Consider the following 21,550-nt stretch of genomic DNA (forward strand, 5'->3'; position numbering starts at 1 on the left):
AGATGTATCAAAATGTTGGGTTAGGTACAGCTTTTTGTAGCAGTATCTCTTCATGCTAATTTTTATATATGGTAGAAAGTACTTAATTCTTACCAGCTAAGACATGCAAGATTGATGTATTTTTTGCATTCTCTGATACTTAGGGTTAGGAGAAGTCTTGTAAAATTCTGGATGTAATGTCTAATCCTTAACTGGACTAATTGTGCCATTAGATAAAGCATTACAGAAAGGGACAGCTATGGTGCTGTGCAGGACTTGAGCAGAAATAATCATCTTATAGTCCAGATCATGTACTGAGAGGATGCATTCATGTTTCAACTCTAAATATACATGTCCAAAACTTGGTTGAGCTACTAGTGAAAATTGGTATCTAATTTATATGTAGTAGTTTGGGAAAACATGAGTCGGAGAGACCTCTAGGATCATCAGTCCAGTCATCTGTTCCTGCAGATAGCATGCCATATGATTTTTTCCCTAAATTTGTTGGGTTCCATAAATTTACAGGGCTTCATGCTTAACATTGATTATTTATTTTTAATTTGGCAAAAATCAGTGTTAATTGCAATTACATTAGCATAGTAGAAAATTCAGCTAGATATACTGGTTAGGTAAACAGTTTGATCGGGTTAATTCATCCCTAGTTTCTAAAATAAGTGTGCAAAGACCTGCCACGATTTTTTCCCCTTCTCACAATTCTGCTGTCATTTAAGTTCAGAACAAATACAGATCTACCCTCAGTATTGTCCACCCCCTCTCACCCCAGTCTGCTTTTAACATGGTCCTTGATTTCTCTATAAAACATTGGCTAAAATAGGTGGCTTTCCAGGCAGATGTTTGTGAACTAATTAGTGACCTTTATGGCAACCAAATGTCACTGTTAAATTTCCTCAGCCCTTTAGACTTAATAACTAGGTGGGTTTTCCTTTGATTTTTTTATGTTGATTCTTTTTAATTCTCATAAGCAAACATAAAAATCTCTCATGTGTGACAATATGTAGATTTGTGGCAGTCCTGAGAGGACCTTGGGTCCGTCAGCCAGAGGCTTTATTATGTAATGCTGCATAAATGCTGTATTTTCATCTGTGACAGATATAGTCTTGAACCTGTATTTTTCATGTTACTTAACTGTTTCAGAACATCATGTGTGAGAGAACACATCAAAATGGAAATTGCTTCTAGAGAGGCAGCGATAAATATTGGTTGGGTATATTGCATTGTTGGGCTCCATGTGTTTCAGAATGTTCTCAATTCTCTTGCCCTAATCAACACTGTAAATACATGCTGCATTTTCTGGTCATCCATTTGGTGGATTAACAATTTGGACCTTGCAGTTCCTACCATATGTTTTGATTCTTTACTGTATATAGTCATGGTTATATAAGAGTGTCCTCTAACAAAATTACTCTGAAACCTTCTGTCTTTTCCAGCTATTCAGAGGAGGGGAAATCATGTAAGATCTGTGCATTGTATGTATAGTTCACTTGTAGATACTTGAAAATTGGGTAGTTAAACTGAGAAATATCTTGACATTTGCATGAAAGTCTGAATCCCTGTGACAAAGAAATTTGTTATCTTCCCATTAAAATACTGGGATGGATTGTATTTTGTTTTTGAAAAGGTACTTACTGTTTAATCTCCAGCAGAGATTAAAATAGTTCACAGTGTGTAATTGAAATACACTGAAATACACTATTGAAATCAATATTTGTGGTGATATATTATGTAAAAAGAAAAAATATACACAACAACATAGGGCAATATATCTGATTCTGACAATTTTGTGCAGGAGCTTTTAGACAAAGTTGTTGGCATATTGCTTTTTTTCCATTAAAGAATTTTGCTTAAGTCACTTCTCCCTTGAAGTCTTTATAAACACGTAGTACGTGTCCTATTTTTTTTCTACTCTCTGCTTTATGCCATTGAGTTAGAATAGAATCATAGTTCCCCACCTTGTCTTTCAAGTGCCCATAGTGCCGTCATGGCCATGAAACTTATTTTAGTTTTGGGCCCTTTATTGTGTCAGTGATAGCACTGTGTTTTGTGTGGAGCCTGAGTACTCTTATGAATGACTTTCCAGCACCAGATATAGTATATCCCAGTTTTCTATTGTATACTTTGCTCTGTGAATCAATATGGATTTTAATTAACATCCTAACAAAACTATTGTTACACTCAAAGGTCACTCTCCCTGTGTACGTTGCCGAGAACTTGGTCTTCAGCAAGTTCCTATCACACCAGACACTGTCAAGAACAACCATAACTGAAATAGCTTTTCATTTATCCTGAGGCAAAGGCACTGTTTTCCCTTTCTTTCTTTCTTCTTCAGTAGATATGCACAGAAGTTTGCTAACTGGGGGGAAGGAGCTGCAAATCTACTATAAATATCAAAGGTGACTTGATAGAGATTCTTGGAAGAAATTTCCACCATACTTGGAATGCAGTGACACTGTTTCATTCAACTGCTTTTCCACATTGCATTACATTAATAATCGCCTTGCAGGTTTCTTGGCAGATGAAGAGAAAGGGAAAGTTGGAGGATGATTTTGAATGAATGAGGATGAAGATGACCTGTTAGCCTTAAAGCTTGTATGAGGTAGTCGGAACACGAAGAGCTGTGAAGTAGGTCAGTACTTTTGTCTTCTTTTTACATTAGTTGTTAGGATGAACTGCTTTTACAAATGTTTAGCTTATATTCACACATAGCACTGGTATTTCTGTGTCTCCTCCTTGACTGTACAGTATATGAGATTATTTTCAGCTGTTTTATCCCTTCTGTCATGTAGCTTTTGAAATCTCTTGCGCTAATAAGCATCTGATAGATCTCACCAGGAGTCTTGGCTTTATCTTTAGTCTTCCTTCATTCTAACAATTCTGCCTACAGTACATACTGTTCACAGGGTAGATCCGCATATTGCTGTTCAGCTGCCAGGCTCTTGAGTAATAAACCCTGCATTTCAATTCTGAATGAGTGTAAATTATAATTTTAGGAGTGTTGTTCCTCTGACAGAAGACAGGGTCCAATGCCACATCCTTGACTATGGATGAAGAATGCACAGCAGTCTGGAAAATGAGTTTATCCCTGATCAGTTGCTTTCAAAAATTACACCTTATCTGATAGTTCTTTCTTCAAGTAGAAGAGCCTTTATAGTGCTGGCTTTTTGGTTTAGAAACTTGGACATTTGGTCCACAATGCCATTTCGTTCCAAGTTTCTGTAACAGTTTTGCTAAATAAACACGTTAGCATTCAACACAATTTCAAGTTATAGACAACCAACCTGATAATGATTCTATTACTTAATCCAGTTAGAGTTTGAGATCTTTGGTGCTTTACTTAGACTTGAGAAGTTGAATCCAGTATTGAGCAAAGCCAGAAAACCCATTTTCTCTTACTGCATTGTGTTTTGATGTTCAGTTGTCTAATTATTGCATTATTGTTATTTGCCCTCAGTCCCATTAAGCAAAGAGGAAAACTTGATGCCTCTTATCTTTTTCCTTTCTGAAACTGAAATAGGGTTTCTTTCTGAAACGAAAGAACACAAGCACACACTGCTGTTCTCAAGGTGAAGGGAAAAAAGGAAGTTTATTTTCTGACTCTAACATTTATAGTTTTCCAAAAGTGATAGCAGATTGGAGGGTGACAGTGCTGCCTCTCCAAAGACACTGGTCAAACCAACAGTCCATCAACTCTCTCTTCCTCCATAAAAGAATGCAAAACAATAAGTTATTTACAGAAAGTATGTGAGAAAGTTCACTACAAGAATGTCAACATCAGAAAGCCTAGAAAGTCTGAAAAAACCGGGTGACCGGGTGCCCTATTCCTCCCATGTTACAGTACCCAGCAATTCCAATATTTTCACTTGCATTTTTTAAGGCTTGCAACAAATATTTCCCACTATGAAGACACAACATTATATACAGTGACAATGGGAAGGACCCTCCCCCCATTAAATGAATTATGATATTAAACTCCCATTAAATAAATTATAATATTAATAACATTGTTAATTATTTTTATCTATTAATTTTGTTATATATGTGTTTTCGGGTAGCACTTTAAAAATTGCCACCAGTTACCTGCATTGATTAAGAAAGAAGTGATACTGCTGTGTTATAACATGGATTGGAATCTAACTAGATGCCCTTTTCAATATCTGCATTATTGTTGTCATTAAATCCATTATTCTTGAGAATAAAACTTTTAAATTGCTCGATTACTTAGAACTTATACTTTTGCTTAATAAGTTGTCCTTTATTGGATATTACTGTCAGCTGTGCTGTATCTAGTAAAAATACTGCATATACACCATCACAAGCTTCGATGTCATTTTATTAGGAGGTGCTGCCTCAACAGAATGAGAATATTAATCTAAAAGAAGTGTATTTTTTTTTCCAAGTAACATAAACAAATCTATCCTACTTAGAGCTGCAGTGTCAATATTTTATACTGCCTGTGTTGACTTACTTGTTGTTGTTTTCGGAATATGGGATAACTGAAGATTCCAATTCTGGCCTTTCATTTTAGGCCAGTTCAGGGTATTTCCAGCCCTTATCTGAGATATTTTTTCAGCCCCTGAGTAGTTTTCACATATAATAAATTGTACATCCTGAAATACCCAATGTTGCACTGAACATTAACTCCTTGGTGATGTGGGGAGTAGGCACTCCTCTAAGTTTGTTTCATTCTGAACAAAGGCTTTAGCAATCAAATTTTGTCCAGTATTCTAGAGAGTGTCTACAACTGCTGAAGCTTTTTGAGCTTTGACCTTAGCTTGCAGATCTTCCACTGCTGGAAGAGGAAAAAAAGAAAATATCTACCTGGGAAGGAAGGAGAGTTGGCTGAGGATTTTTAGCAAAGGACAGAGACAGCTTAAGACCCATTTTAGTCAATTCTGGGTTCCTTTCAATACTAAAAAGTTGTAAAGACTTATTCAGTAGGTAATTTTTAGCTTTATTACTTCTGTGTTTAGATAATACCATTGTAGGGTCATTATGCCAGAAATATTATCTCTCATGCTCCCATACAAAATATGAAGAGTTTCTGATGCAAATACTGGTTGTGTTGTCCAAGATTTTCATTAGAAAGAGTTTGCCTGTAAATCACCTGTTCTTTACATATTTTCCTTGTTCCAGAGCTCATTCCATAGCATCAAAATACCCATTGTGTATCTAGTAGAGCAGGTTGGTGACAGCCTCATTGTGAAATCAGATCCTCCAGTTAACTTCTTGCCTAGATTTGTTGTTTCTGTTCTCTAGAATGTAACATGTTTGGTTAGCTTTAGCCTTTGAAAGTACAGGTTCTTGCTCAGAAATTTCTGGCCATGCTCTATTGCTTTTCACCCCACTCTTGTCCCAAATATTATCGCCCAAATAAAAATCTTTGTATCTTCCATGTCATCAAAGTTGTCTTGTTGAAGATAGTGCCAAAAATATTCTTTTGTGAAGGTGTTTACTGCTTCTTTGAATAATTTTTCTTTGCTAGTGGTACTTTCTTCCTACCATACATGCTCTGTGGGTTTTTACTGATTGTCTCCAAACTCATGCAATTGTTGCCTTTTTTCCCTGCATATTAACCTGTGTATTTCCATATAATAGTTGTCAAAGCAGGTACAATTCAAAGATGTGTTTTTGTTAAATTTCAGCTTGTAATTTCTATACTGATCTATGCTGCTTGTAACATTTCTAGTGGTATTTTGAATTCTTTCTAATGCTAAAAGTCTGTTGGCTTCTGTAAGTGACTATCCTTTCCATCAGACTATTTTTGTCTTCAGTAATGTCCACTAAATTGCCCTGGTTGTCTTTTTCAATCCAAGAACATTCTAAATCTACTTTTCCGTGGTTTTAATTCGAACAGCTGTCACGTGTTTTGCTATATCACACATGTGTAGAGAACAGCATTCTTTAAATCCTGGAATAATTTCATGCCCACTTTCAACTGAATTTATTTAAAACTGATGTGTGTCCTGTGCTCAGAGACAGACCTGACTACCTTTCTGTTTTGCTGGCACCTTTGTTCTGCAGAAGTAGAATTTCAGTTGCTTATTTGTTATCTTGGGAAGTCAGAGTTGGTTGGGCACCATATTTGCTCTGTTTGTTTTTGGAGGGGTGTTTTACTTATCTTCCACTCACTGTACGACAATGTATGCAGTGAGACTTAATCACCTGACAAGTGCATGAAATCTCCACTTTATCTTTCTCCAAAATGAGACCTCCTCATCACTCCTGGAGATAGCCTGTTGGAGGGACATACCAAAGACACAAGGGAGGACAGCACAAAGGTCAAGGCCATGATATTATCATTTATCTGTAGTCTTATTGCCTCTTGTAAGCCAATTGTCATTGTGTCAGTGACAATCCTGGCATGTGGAGGAAAGTTTTCATTAGTTTCTCTCTTTCCCTAATGGTAGCCCACTGCTGTAGCAGCAAAAGTTATTTTGCAGGCTTAGCTTTACCCAAAGTTACTTGCTTTTGTTAGATGATCCACCTGTTACTGATTCTAGAGACCTCAAGCCAGAATTATCTGGTAAAATGTGGGCATGAAGAATGCCCAGGTCTTGGTTGAAGCTAGATTTATTAGTTAAAGTTACTTCAGGGATATTTTTCTGCAGGAGAATTACTCTATCTTTTTTTGCAAATACCTTAATGAATAGGAAAACAAATGTGGGTGTTTGCCAAAGAAGATACTAATACTTTGGAAAGTAAATGTTGCAATGAAAGGACTTATTAGTTGTGGGGAAACAGCATTTTAATCTCTCAATGCAGTAGCTACAGCAGTTGATTCTTGTAACCTCTGAAAATTAGGAAAGAGGAAATTGTTGAAGAGTGTCTAGACAGCTCTAGTGTAGTTCTAAGATATTCTAGAGTTTTAGAATAATAATTTTAGAACGAACACTTCTATTTCTCAGGTTAATAGAAAAGCAAAGAAAAAACCTAAAATACCACACAAATCTGTGATGACCTTGATAATTAGCATTTATAGATCCAAGTGCAAAGGCAGGCAGTTCTAAAATGAGTGCCACTAAAGCAGACCCTTCACAGGATTTATTTTAGTTCTTGAATTTTTTGTCTTTTACATTGATTGCTTCAAGTGATGAGAGAAATTGGAAGCATCTTTGTTATTCATTAACCAGGTATTTTATCCTGTCTAGAAGAAAGAGAAATGATGGCAATATTTATGTGACCATAAGTAACATAAATTACCATAAGTAACATAAATATTATGGTACCTTACTCTGGCTCCTTACAAACCTACCCCTTTTGTAATGCTGTGATTTACCAGGACAATAACCAAACTGAAGTTATTAATATAGTTGTCTTTAGGGACAATGGGTATTAGAGTAAAGGGCCAAACATTTCTGTTTGTGAAATAAATTAAACTTAAAACTGTCATATGTATTGTTTATGAAAATACATATTCATATATTCCTGTAGTTCATACAACCAAAACATCTTATGAATGATAGTGAAATAGCAAATACTCTGTAGCTGTTATTTCCACTCATCAAAATGGAAGAGACTGACGCAAATTTAAACTTTTAAACTACCTTTCTCTCTCAAATCTGATTACTATCATGCTCTTCTCTTGGTATCATTCTTTAGGTGGCTTGTTTTAGTGCCCTTTTTCTAGGAATACTGAAGCTGACCTTGCTCTTTAACACAAGTATTTAATAAAATAATTAGTCCATGTTAAAAGAAAATAATCTCGTATAGACTGTAAAGGAGATGTATTTACTATTTAATGTTAAGGCTAGAGAGAGTTTAAGCATTCTTTGTCTATGCTAGAATCAAAACATATTATTTGAGATGTTTACAGAACTTGATTTTGCAGTGCTTGTTTCTTGCGAAAGTCCAGTTACATCTTGGGGAAGGTGCAGTCCTCAACCATTAGATTTTTCTCTCAAATGGAAGTTGAAGAAAGGTACCACAGGCAAACTAAAGAAAATATTAACCTAAGATATTCTGCTTCGAACTGAAGCAGATTGAAATTGCTCCCATCTCAAGTGGGAAAGGTTGTCTCCAGTGGATGGACACGTATTAGGAGTTAAATGGAGTGAATTTTTTAAAAAGTTGGATCTGCACCTCTGCTTATGTCCCTACTTTTAGACACGTGCTCTTTGTAAGGGTGCAATTTTTTTTCCAAAATATGAATACAGTAGGAGTTCATAATTCATAAAAGTTAGTATCATACTATTACTGATGTAGTTACCATAAATCACAGACTGGGAGTGATCCTATTAGCGGTTCACTTCACTGTTAACAGACAGAATTTATGTTAGCAAGGTTTATGCACCTTCACCAGGGTTCTACTCTGCTTAGTTATTGCATCTTATCAATCACATAAGAATATATTTAATTTCATAATGGTGACTTCCCACTATATTTCCTTGTTCATTATAGTTTAGCCAGACAGAGAAAATCACCAGTGGTGGCTGATATGCATGTATATATATGCCTGTGTATGTGTCACTATATACTTTTATATATATATATCTCCACAGTTATATATTTGCATGCCTGTATGCATATATCTATAAGTATGTGTACACATCTGTATGCCAAAGCATCAAATGTACAAAAATCCATACAGTAGGTTATGCATGAAACCTGTTAATTGCAATGGATTACTGGTTTTCAAAAGGCTTTACTCGTGTTAAACCCCAAATCTGCCCTCAACAGTCAGTAACACTAGTCCTTCCCCCTTCCTCAGGAGTTTAGTGCTTAATGGGATTCTTTTGGCTTTGAAATGGAAGAATTTTATTAGTTGCTAAAGCTATTCAGTAAGAGGATATTTCAAAAAGAAACGTAAATTGCAAAATGCAGTGGGACACTTATGAACTGTTGGTATTGTTTTGTCAAAAAATGACTTAAAATGAACTAGGAAATTGCCGAACCATCAAAGTATGGGATGTGGGAAAGTTAATATATTAAAGAAACACTATCATGAGAAGAAGAAGTGCCGTTTTAAAAATGATATTTTAAGAAATTCACTTATACAGAGAATAGGACAAAATCATAATCTTTTATGAGCCCAATAAAGACTACCTAGCTACTGCCACTTGATACAATACTTTTCTTACTGAACTTAGGGGAAAAAAATGTACTACAGAGGACTTTTTTCTGCAATATAGATTTAGTTAGCTTTTTAACTTAAAAATGGAAGAATGGTGAGACTGTCCTTTGGACACAGGGTGGTGCACAGTGCCCTGGACCAACATGTGCATGCAGCAGTGTTGATTCATATGGGGCTGGTGGCTCTGCAGGTGGGGTCCTTAGATTTGACATGCTGCTGTTACACTGGCTTTACTAACAGCCCATGTACTTTGGTAGGGGACTTGTAGTAGTGCTTCCTTTATAGACAGAAATATACTTTTCTTCAGAAATATACCATCTTCAGATATACTTGGGGTGTTTTTGCTTTTGAGATAGGCAGTGTAAGTAGCTGAACAGAAAGTTGATCCTTCCTATTTTATGTGATGTGGCTTCTTGTGACTGGTCCACTTTATAAGAAATTCTAGTGGCATTTTAGAAGACCAAAAAATAAGATGTCATTTTACTTAAGATCACTTGTTAATGTTTGCTTAAATATTACCTCAGGCATGTTGAGTACAGACAAAAGATAAGAACAATTAGTATTTATATTTTGTTTTGTATTTGTGTAGCTTGTGGTTCCTCTGAAAACAATTTGCTAATAGTATGACAAGGTAAAATTTTTGCATTTCCTAGTTTTTTACTTCTTGACTCCTTTCTGCTTCAGTCTATTCTTACATGTTCTTATTCATGGTGTGTAAGTCACTGCAAGGATGTGGGCTGTTTAATTTTTAGTAACCTATTGACCTGTAAAAAAACTTACTTTGATGTGTTGGAAATATGGGTTTTCATGAACTGTTCAAATGGAAGAGAGTACTTTTATATAAGGAAATCTGCCCTTAAATGGATAAAAGAGTTGACAGGACTTCCACCTGAAATTGTGATCTAAAATGGTTTCAAGCTCCACCTAGGATTGTTGTATCTGAAGCATAATGCTGAAGCTCTTTTGGAGTCAACTGGCTTTGCTTATTTGACAGAATTTTAGAGACAAATAAAGTCTTGTCTATGTTGGTAGCAAAATTCCCATTGACTTCAGTGGACTCAGAGTTTAACTCCTCTCAAAGAACAGCTCTCAGTCTGTGGCTGCTCAGAGCTGCTTCCTTTCCCATGTGCTGCCACTGTATCTCTGGCTTTCCACTTCTCATGATTCCCATGCAGCACAGAAAGACATTTGCTGCAAACACCTGGATTTAGTCTGAGCTGGCCTCAAAGAGGTTGACAGAGCTAGGAGTGCACAGACCAGATTTTTGACAGTATCCTCTGCACATCTACAGTATTGAAAAAGCATCTCTCAAATGATTTTAAGAGGAAATTATTACACATCAAAATATATTGCTTATGTTTTTAATTGAATTTCACCTATCATGTCACCTTCAGCTAGCATTAAAGAACATGAGAAATCTCATGGTCTGTGCCTGTTTATACATAGTGGCTATAGTCAGAAATTAGTTAGAGTACCATAATTAAAGCACAACCTGCCTCCCCATCAAAAAAGTCTGTTTTCTTCTTACATAGAGCTTTGCGGTGGCTGTAATACTTTTAAAAATGTATTCCCTATGAGCCATTTAAGAATAAACAAAGGGTTCAGATGTGTTTTCTTCCTTAGGAGCCCAAGTCTACCTTTTACCCACCTCTGTACCCTGCTCTCTTCTCCCTGCCACTTGGAGAAGAATGTCTGAAATCAGTTGTCTTCTTACTATTTCCTCCCACCTCCTCTACTCCTCTGTACCCAAGTGCCTCCCAGAAGCGCTTGAAATCTTCTCTAGGGAAGGTGAATCCAACTGCTTTGGCAGCCTGCTGCTTTAGCAGCTGAAACCCAACTCTCTCCTTTGACACAGAGTAAGCAGATGTCACTCATCAAAATACATTCACTGTAGTAAGCATAGGAAAATGAGCCAATGGGAATGTGATATTGATACCTTGAAGAACTGCAATTATTATTAATGCTGCAAGTGCTGTTTACTTGAATGTTTGACCAGGACAACACTGCTAATTTCTTTTAGCTCAATGTGAAATTTAGACTCTAATTGTTCTAATTGGCAGAAAAGGGAAACCTGCCAAAAATGCGCACTGATTTACCTCACTCTTGATTCTGTTGACATCACTGAAGTTGCATAGGATATTAATTGTTAAAGAAAGCTACTTTGGGCTCAATTTCTTTCTGCAAGTATCTGTGTCTGATGTAAAAGCTCAAAATTTCAGATCCTTGAAGTTTATGCTGTGAAGCTGATGAGATGAAAGAAATCCGTAACTCATCTTTTGCAGCTCTACAGTGTCGTGCAACTTTGGGGATGGTGGCTTAATTGACCTTTACAAATTAAAATCACAAATGAGCCCACTAGAAAACAGTAGTAATGGTTAAAGGAAAAGGCACCTCTGAATTTAATGTGGACCATATAAGTATCGTAGCCTACAGAAATTGCATATGAAGTATCTGGAGACAGTAGCTCAGCATTGAATATCTTCAGACTCAGACAATTATTGAAGACTATGTACTGACATGAGAGAGGACTGGTCTAATCTGAAATCCATTAGGCTGCCAGATTTATCATTAAATCAGGAAATACACCTCTTTGGTCCATAGACTGGTGTAATGCATGGATGGCAGAGTGATTTGAGGGAACCTCTCACTGCCACGAAGGTATTTATCATCATAATAGAGAAAATACTGAAGGCTCTCATGAAATGTGCAGCAGAGACAACAGTCTTAATGATCCTGTCCCCTAAAATTTTCCAAGAAAAAGAGATTGCAAATACTTTTGGAAGCAGCAGGAACAAGGGGAATGGCTTCCCCCCACTTTGTCCTTCCCAAGAACATACCAGCCTCTTAGTAAAGAATTTTATTGTGCCTTTTACAGAAACCTTTGCCATCTTTAATTTGCAAAATTCCTCTCTGTTTCAAATAGTTTTTCTAAGAAGTGGTGGGTTATACATGGCCTGTTGTATCCCTTTGCCATGTATGAGGCTCTAAACATATTTGCACGTGATACTATATTTCTAGATCTTTACCTGAGCAGGCATTTATAAAAGAAGTGATTTTTTTTTTTAGAGAGAAGTACTACACCTATGCAGTCACTTTGTATTAGGACAAGTTTTCACAATATTTCATGAACAATCACCTGACTCAAAATGCATTCTAGTGCAGTTTGTTTAATTATGTGTGTAAGCAGAAGGCTGGCAAGATCCAGGAAAACATTTAAAAACCTTTCAAAGAGCAGAATAATGTTTGAGCCAGGCATCTTCCTGATGTCAGTTTTTGGATAGCTGACTCTAATGCAGTGGTGCTGGTTAGTGATACTGGTGACATTGGTGGGGTTATGGGCTGTTACCTGAAGGTAAAGGGATAGAATTCATGGTAAGAGGGTGTACTTTTTATCAGTTAATGCCTGGCTGCATTTTTTCAAGTGCTTATAAAGCAAAAGAAAGAATTTTTGCCATGGGTTTGGTCAATGCAGAGCTCAAGATCTCTTAAGACTGAGTCTGAACTTAGCCTATTAACATTATTTGCATTATTAGAAATAATAGAATATCAGACAGCTGAAGCAGTGAAAATTTTTATAATTATTTATGCCATATATGTTAACATATTACTCCATTTTGATATGACCTCTGATCAATAAGGTCGAATTGTAGTGAGTCCTTGTTTGCATGCACATACCTACTTTCTACATCTTTAAATATCAAAATTCCAACATAACTTTTACTTTTAGGTTTATTGCAAGGGCTTGTCTTTGTGGCTTATGCATCTCATACTGTACGCTCTTATAACCCAATGGGCATGTGAGGTACTATGGCTTAGTACTTTTTCTTTTCAGTTTGTCCTGTCTTGCTTAAGCTCTGGGTGAAGAGGGGGCATGTGGACAATGACACTTGCTTAACTCGTAAATCAAGGTAATTTGATTGTTTGGCTGAGTGTTATCAAGGCAAATCAGTGCATCAGTTGTCAAGACAAGATCTATCAAAGGACAGACATTCTTGAAGTAACTTTCCAAGCTTTTTTTTTTTTTTAATTTGGTTTATTATTTTTGCATTGTATTTTAAGGCATGCATGGCAATGCTTTGGTAGATCACAGAACTGTCATTGGGGGAAAATGAAGGAAGACGGTAGAGGATGTCTCTCCTCTGTCTCCTTTTTCTGTGCCAATCTAAAAACTAATTTGCCTTCCTTAGGTGGTTTTGTCAACCTGTACAGAACCCACTGCTGGTGGCATCACATAGTGCACAGGAGAAAGAGCCTGTCTTATTCCTGCTTAGCACTGGATTCACACCCTACAAAGAGTTCTAGTTGAAATCTGGCCTTGGAGAGCTGGCCTTCTCAGTTGGGGTAGCAGGGAGGGCTAACAGCTTCCTTGGCTGGAAGGCATCAAATTGAATAAACAGAAAACGGGGGCCTGGAGAGTGGGAAAGCTCTTGATGGTGATTAGTTGTCATCCTGCTTGTCAGAACAAATGAAGAAGAGGAGCACAATGTTTGCACTGTTTGAACAAGCCTCAGAGAGCAAATTAGATGGTAAATGTGATCATAATTTGCCTGCCTTTCTTGAAACTCCCATGGTGCTATTAGTGTTTTTCTTTTTTCAGTAAAAGAGCTTTAACAAATACATAGTTCTGTGGAAACTGAAGTGTACTGAGGTTGTTTACAGGGTGGTGTGCGAAGATTTCTGTGCTTTACTGATAGTGTTTACTGTATCTACATGCTGCAGGCTGGTGGAAGGTGTGTATGCCAATAGAAAATGTAATGTATTTCAATATTGCATATGATATGGAAAAAAAATATGTAGACAGCTATCTATACACATATATATTTGAGATGTATGCATATATAAAATAAGCTTGTGCCTGAGCTTTATGTTGCACTTGGTTGAGTACTGTTGATAAACCAATTATGGTATTTTTGGAAAGATATCTGGAATGTAAATTCTTCTGTCCTATTATCCTGTGATAATGTGCAGTGGCAGCCTGTGCCCCTTGCTGAACTGTTGGCACACCTGAGGTGACCACAACTGTTACTAAATAAGAAAATCAGCACTTCTGTGTTCTGTGCATATAGAAATGTGGAATAACCTGTAGCATTTAGATAATGAGTTTTGGGTGGAGATGGAGAAATGCTACTTACAGTTTATTTTACACATGAAAGTATTTCACACATAGCAGAAATCATTAGTGTAAACACGTATCAATTAAGAGAACAAGTATGAGCATTGTTCGAGAATGAGGTAAAAGCTGTGATGTGAAAGACTCTTAGGCAAAGACAGATGACTGACAGTGAAAAGATTTAAAGTATTTCGATTGCCTTGCAATGAAATCTGAACTGTGGAAACTAATAAAAATTGACTGAGCTTAATTAGACACCTATAGGTAGCAAAAAACCTTGTTTAGAAACCGAGCACTTGAACTGTCATGTCTCTGTAGTTACCCAGCCAGACAGAAAAACATCAGATGGCATCCAAAGTCACAATTTTCCTTAATATATTGCAAAAATAGATAAGCTAAACTAAGCTAAAATGAAATGTAACAATAATTGTGAATTCACTGTATCATTATGACATAAAACATAATGGCAGGGGAATGTAAAGGAGACCATATTTATTTTTATCTCTTATAAAATCATTTTAATACACCAAATAGTCCAGACTGATCTTGCTGCTCTGTATTAAATTACATTTGCCTATGCATCACTATTCATCCTTTTATCCAACTTGGTGGGGACTCACTGGTAAGGTCCTCTGCCAAAGGGCCAAGGCCAGAGTGTCAGCATTGCCTAACATAAAAAAAGAGAAATTGTGTCCTAAAGTAAGGAAGTGAAGTAGCTCATTTTTGCTGGCTCTGGCTTGCCATGGTGTGAAGAGCTTTAGGAATTACAGTGATTCTTGGAGTTTCCTGTAGAAATGTGCCTTGTTCCACATCATCTCCAGTAAAGCTCTGTCATGGACATTGATATTCTGTATCGATCTGCTGTGTCTACTTCAGGCAGAAACATGGTTTTTTTTTTTTTTTTGTTCCTGTGTATTTTGGATGAGCTCAGAGTGGAGCAGTAGAATAAATGAAGTGTTTTGCTTCAGTCAGTCACTGAAAAGTGCCAGCTAATGTATTGTGAAATACAGGTTGGTAAGAATATTCTTTGGAGGTTAATGCAGGTTTTTTCCAATATTTTAATATACTGAAATTCCAATGAATCTAATTATGTATATAGTACAGCTGGCAACATACTAGTGTATTCCATATTAGTAATGCACAGCAACAAGCAATTACATTTCATTTTTCTTTATTGACTATTTGAGGCTTTAAAATATTCATTCAGAAAGTTAATGTCTCCTTTTTGTTATTTTTAAAGGTATGAGTACTTGGCAGGCTCATACACTAATGATTTTTAAACTGTAATAGAAAGCACATAGGATATGAACAGTGATGTGAAATAGATTAATTAAAATCAATGTTATTTCAATGAATACTAATTGAATTATTAATGCTTGGATCAGGGTTTTCCCCCATTTTGTGATTATTCAGCTTGTTGGCTGATGTATGCATTTCTGTTGATGAAAGCCATTTCTCCATCTTCCTTGGTTGTTTTGTGTTTTTTTTTTTTTTCTTTTCTCCTGCCCCTTATTAAAGGAATATATTTTTGATACCAAGTAGGAGATAGGGACTTACTCACAGGCAATTTTATTTTTACCATGCTGCCTCTGTTGTCTTTTCCAGTTGTGAATACAGTAACACACAGTGTGTGGCAGAAGTAGCCTAAAAGCTCTTCAAATGGGCTACGATCAACAGTGGGGCCAGCTGGCATTGGGAGGATTGTGGTGTGAGGCTGTGTTTGGGGATGGCTGTCAGAAGCTGCCGAGCCCAGGTGCCCAGCCCTGCCTCTGCAAGCCCACTGCTGCTGGGCTGCCCAGCCCGCTGGCCTCTGCCCTTGGGTGGAGGGAGCGCAGGGGCTGCAGAGAACCTGCTGCCTTGCTCCCGGCTGAGGAACGCTGCTGTCCTCTCTGCTTTGCTCTGACTGCTATTAATAGCCCTTCCCCCAGGCTACTGGATCATATGATTTCAGTTGAAATAGATTAAAAGTTCCTTTGTTTTGGTGCCAACAATAATGTGATAATTTTTTTGCCAGTTCTCCAGGGTTTTTGTTTTTGTAACTTGAAGGCATAAACTCAGGGTCCAAGGGAAGGATTGTTATTCCATTGAATTTAGAGAATGGGCTCCCCCATCCCCTCATTTTAACAATTGTATTATTAGATAATAGTCTATTAAAAATATGTAATTAATTTCTCATTATTTTCTGCAGAGAACTTTTTTTTTTTTTTTTTTAATCTGTGTTTGCAAAGAGACAGCATCTCTTGGGTTTTTTTGCATGTTTTCAGAAAGTTCAGTGTTTTAACAACCAAAAAGAGCTGGTTTTGCAACAGTAGTACAGGTAAAATAAAACAACTTTTCCCCCCCACATAATGACTCCTGAAAGTGCAAAACTGTTTGAAAGGATTCCTGGAGTTGGGGATTGTTAATAGGGCCTTGGCAAATAAGCAGTAATATTTCGGACTGCTATAGAAGAGCTGTAATCATATTATTGAGACCTTTGGCTAAAACATCTATGGCATGAGCTTCCAGTACAGAGCTGTTGCAATACCTGTAGGACATAAATAAGGACAGCATGTTGGTATGAGTCTTCATGGAAGCTAATGCTTTTGAATAGCATTTTTTTAATATATTCTTTGCTGAATTATAGTATAATATTCTGAATTCTCAGTATATCTGAGCTTGAATACTATTCTTTTCTAGCTAGCTAGGACTTGGTCTTCAGTTGAAGGTATTGTAAGTCTCGATGGTAATGTGTGATGTTCCTGTATTCAGCAGTATCTCTTGTTCTGTCAGCTATGTGCAGCTTTTTCCTTCCACTGTGAAGCAGCAGTATATATTACTTCAGTTGTTTATTATGTCTGCTGCTTATAGACACTGTATTAACCAGTACTGAGATTTGCATTTTTGTAAAGCTTTCTGTTGCACTCTGAAACTTTGCAGATTTTCTATAAACCACAACTTAATTTGGAAAATTTTCACATCTTACCTATACTGTGGGCCTCAAAACTGGACTCGGTACTCCAGATGGGATCTCTCAATAGTGGAGCAGAGGAACAGAGTCCCTTAACCTGCTGGCTCTGGATGCAGCCCAGATTGCAGTTTGATTTCTGAGCTGCCAGAGTACATTGCCAGATCATGTTGAGGTTGGGCTCAGTAGTCTTGGAGGTATTTTCCAACCTAAATGGTTCTATGATCCTGTGATTCTTATCAACCAGCACTCAAGTCATTCTCCTCAGGGCTGTTTTTGATCCATTCTCTATCCAGTCTGCATTTGTGCTTGGGATTGCCCCAATCCACATGCAGAACCTTGCAGCCGCAAGTTGCTGAACTTCGTGAGATTTACATAGTCTCACCTCTCAAACCTGTCAAAGTCCCTCTGGATGGCATCCCTTCCCTCCTGCATGTCAACCACACCCCACGGCTTGGTGTCATCAGCAAACCTGCCAAGGATACCCTCAATCCCATTGTACGTGTTGCTGAAAAAGATATGAGACCCCGATGGTGCCAATTCTGACCCCTGAGGAACACCATCTGGCACTGGTCTCAGTCTCACTTGGATACTGAGCTGTTGACCGCAACTCTTTGAGAGCAGCTATCCAGCCAACTCCATATCCACCATGTGTTCTGTTGTCAAATTCATGCCTTTCTCAGTTTAGAGACAAGGATGTCATGTGGAACAGTGTCATATGCTTTGCACAAGTCCAGTTGCTCTTCCCTTATCCATCAATGCTCTAACCCAGTTGTAGAGGACCACTAAATTTGTCGGACATGATTTGCCTTTAGTGAAGCCGTTCTGGCTGTGACCAGTCACCCCTTTATTTTCCATGTTATTTAGCCTTGTGTCCATTAGTATCCACTCCAAAATCTTGCCAGGAACAGAGGTAAACTGACTGGCCTGTAGCATCCCGAGTCTTCCTTTTTGCTTGTAAAAATGGGGATTTTTTTCCCCTTTTCCAGACAGTAGGGACTTCACGAAAATGCCATGGCTTGTAAAATATGATGAATAGTGGCTTAGCCACTTAATCTGCCACTTTCTTCAGGACCTGCAGATGTGTCTCATCACGTCCCATGTTTATTCCCCCTTCTATGTGAATTTGTATAGGGAGATTTAAACTGGATCCCCAGTGAAGCTGACTTACTGGCTGGAGTGGCTGGAATTCCTTTATGCTGTTCTGCTCTCCTGCTGACCTGAGATCCCTCTCCAGGCTCTGAAAATTACTTACTTCCATTTACATCAAAATGATAGGAATGGTATGGATGTAAGTCCTTCCCTTATTCCTGTATTTTTCCCTTTTTTTTCCCCTTGGTTTCTGCCTCTGCTGATTTCCTTATCTCTGTCACTTGGTCTGAATGAGATTTCTGCTATGTCGTGTAACAAGATTTTAGTGATATCTAGCCATTCACCTAAGTAGTTACTTCACATCAAAGATAATATTCTTACATTGTTTGAGTAGCACTGAACATCTTGGTGCACTTATCTTACAACTTGCTACTGCTGTAGTGGAATGGGACTAATCAGATGTCCAGAGGAAAGAATGAGACAACACATGTGGGACTTGATATAATACAGTGACCAAGTCCTAAATCTCTCCTTTATAAACTTCAGTTTCACACACCCATTTCAAATAAGTTCTTTGTAGATACTAGCTAAAAACTTTCATTCTAGACTTTGGTCCAACCCTAAGGATCCAAAACAACTTGTTTAAATGGGCTATCCCATCATATTTGAATATGACCACTTTACAGATTCTTAGGCAAAGTATGAATTACTACAAAAAAATCACTCTGCTGCAGTTAGGTAGGAGAAGTTGTTTAGACGTATCAAGGGTTCAAAATTCCTGTTCATATTTTACAACATTTCTCAATTTATGTTTTGATAAAAGCAAGAGAGAAAAGGTTGTTTAGATTTGACTTCTTGACCATCTACCATAAAACTGTCAGCTCAACCTCAAACCCTTTTTTCTCTTCCCTTAAATTCTCTTGCTGAAAGATACATTTTCATGGCTAGGCATAACTTGTATCCATCTAACTATGGATTCTTCTTTCAAGCTTCATCTTAAGAAGGATGGAATTGAGGAAGAGAGACTAAAGGATTCATCTTGGGGTAAGGGAACTTATCCTTCGGAGTTATTTCTCTCAACTTAGAGGATACTGTTCCCATTGTAATATGTATAAGATTCTTATGATTAGAATTTAATGTTTTAATAGAATTCCCCTGTAGGTTGGAAGGAGAACATATCCTAGATCTTCCTCACTTGAAGTTAACAACAGTCAGAAACCATTTGATGTTAGATGTCTGATTTTTATTTCAAGGCATAACTGTGTAATATTATTTTTGCTCATTATGCCAAAGGGAGATACTTTTTTTAATATGGTCCTTTGCACTTGGGATGATAACTGTTTCAGGCAGTAATTGTTGGCCTGTTCATTGTCCTGGGCTTAGCCTCCACGAGGAGGCAAGCCTTTCAAACTTGTTGGCTCGTTGGTAGAGTGATTCCTGATTCGGGTTTACAGATTGTCCAGTCAAGACCCTTGGACTTGGGATTTAGTCCATCATACTTGTTTTACATACTTTTATCATACAAACATATAATGATTGAACAGTATAAAGAAAAATAATTCTCTGTGCCTTCTCTTAGGATGTTCTGAAAGAAAAAAAGCTTTGAGAGCCATCAACATGCTATTTGATTGCTTCTTTTACCATCTTTTTTGGTCTTCTGTAACTGAAGTAATTTCTGTTTAAAGTATTTTATTAAACTTTTTCTCTCTGAAAAAAAGAGAGATTCCTTTCCCCCTCCTCAGTGTTGAAAATACTGGTCTGACTTGTTGCTGTCTGTATGGGGTTGGCAAGACATGGTATAGCTATGGAAGAGAAGATAGAACTAATTACCTGTATTTTTCTCATTTCTAAGCTTAAGGATTGGCTCTATCAAATTTCACCTTTTGTTTATTTACAAAATTCTTTATGTCTTGTAGGCATTTAAAGTTAAGAAAATAATAGTTTCATTATTAATGCAAGGGTAAATAAATGGAAAAACACATTTTTGAATAATTTCTGATGGGGTGGCGGGGAATGGAGAGAGTAGACTTGTACGTTCTTCCTAGACTTTTTTTGAGAAATAATTTTTCTAAAGTAACTTTTAGTTGTTTCTGTCTCCTCAGCTGTGGCAGAATGCCTGAGCTTTAAATTGCCTGTGGTAATGAAAGGTGACATCAGGTGAAACTGGAATTTAGCATTGGGTCTAATAGGATATTTTGTGGGGCTCTGGTATCTGTATACAGACACCAGAAAAAGTAGGAGTCTGTTGTGAAAGGTTTAGAGAATGGCATATGGACCCATTTGAAAATTACAAGACTAAATTTGTCTTTCAAAGAAGGATATTAAAGGGATACCTAGTATTATTTCGCTGAGGGGAATGTGTTGTAAAGTGTGATCTTATCATGCTCCAAGAGGCCTGTTTGGACTTTTATGGTTTATGTTTTGCTTTACTTTTTTTTCTTCCTGGTATGATGTGGTTACTGTGTTCAGAGTCGACGAAAGAAGTTAAAGGTTGTTAGTCATGTTACTGGAATGAATGAATGAATGAATGAATGAATGAATGAATGAATGAATGAATGAATGAACGTGAAAAACAGTATAGTTTTAGGGCTTGGTTACTGATTATAACTGAATGGCTTCTGTCAGAATATTGAATCAATATTCTGGGTCAGAGACTGCAAAATGATTGACTGCCAGTTTGATTCCAGAGCCAAGATGGCCAACGCAGCCGGGGAAAATTATGTAATGCACAGGCAAAAACTAAGAAGTGAATGAGTAAAAGAAAAGATGCTCAAAAGATGCTTCCCTTGGTGGCCTGGTTTCTTCTTAGAAATATTCTACATATATGCAGCTGCCAAGTGGAGACCAACTGATTAAAAAGGATTGGTTTCTGTTTGACCCAGAAGGAAATACTCTTTTTAAAAGACAGAAATTGTGTAAGCATTTCCTACATCAGGAATCTGAGCAGATGAAATTATACCTCTAGATGATTCAGCATCAGCAGCTTTTAAGTCACTGGGGTCATTTTGTCTTTGCTTGGAATATGATCTGTTAAATTTTGATATGTTAAATTCTGATATATATAAACATATTTTGATAAGTTAAATTTTTGTTTCATTTATTTAATTCAATAATCATTTACTGTGTATTCCCTCTGTCTTGTATTTTGTCTGTAAAATTCTTAATAGCTGATTATCCTTGACATTAACTGTCATTTGTCTTAGTTTTTACCCATAGTGTCAGTCCAAATGCTTGTAGGAGTTTATTGATACCATAAACATTTTTTCTCAGTCACCAAAATCCTTATTGGAAGTTGATAGATAATGCTGTTTCTGCCATCATGCTTTCTTCAGCA

The 21,550-nt window shown here is 37.0% G+C and overlaps 1 protein-coding gene across 1 annotated transcript in view; it reads left to right on the forward strand.

Moving 5' to 3' along the window:
- Positions 1 to 21,550, forward strand: part of FIGN (fidgetin, microtubule severing factor) — an 84,872-nt gene that overhangs the window by 24,171 nt on the left and 39,151 nt on the right. Inside the window, exon 2 of the mRNA XM_059476168.1 lies at positions 2,501 to 2,623. The gene's annotated coding sequence lies outside the window, so the exon portion shown is untranslated. The remainder of the gene's footprint in view (positions 1 to 2,500; positions 2,624 to 21,550) is intronic.

Source organism: Ammospiza nelsoni, chromosome 7 (genome assembly GCF_027579445.1).
Source record: "Ammospiza nelsoni isolate bAmmNel1 chromosome 7, bAmmNel1.pri, whole genome shotgun sequence".
Taxonomy (NCBI): domain Eukaryota; kingdom Metazoa; phylum Chordata; class Aves; order Passeriformes; family Passerellidae; genus Ammospiza; species Ammospiza nelsoni.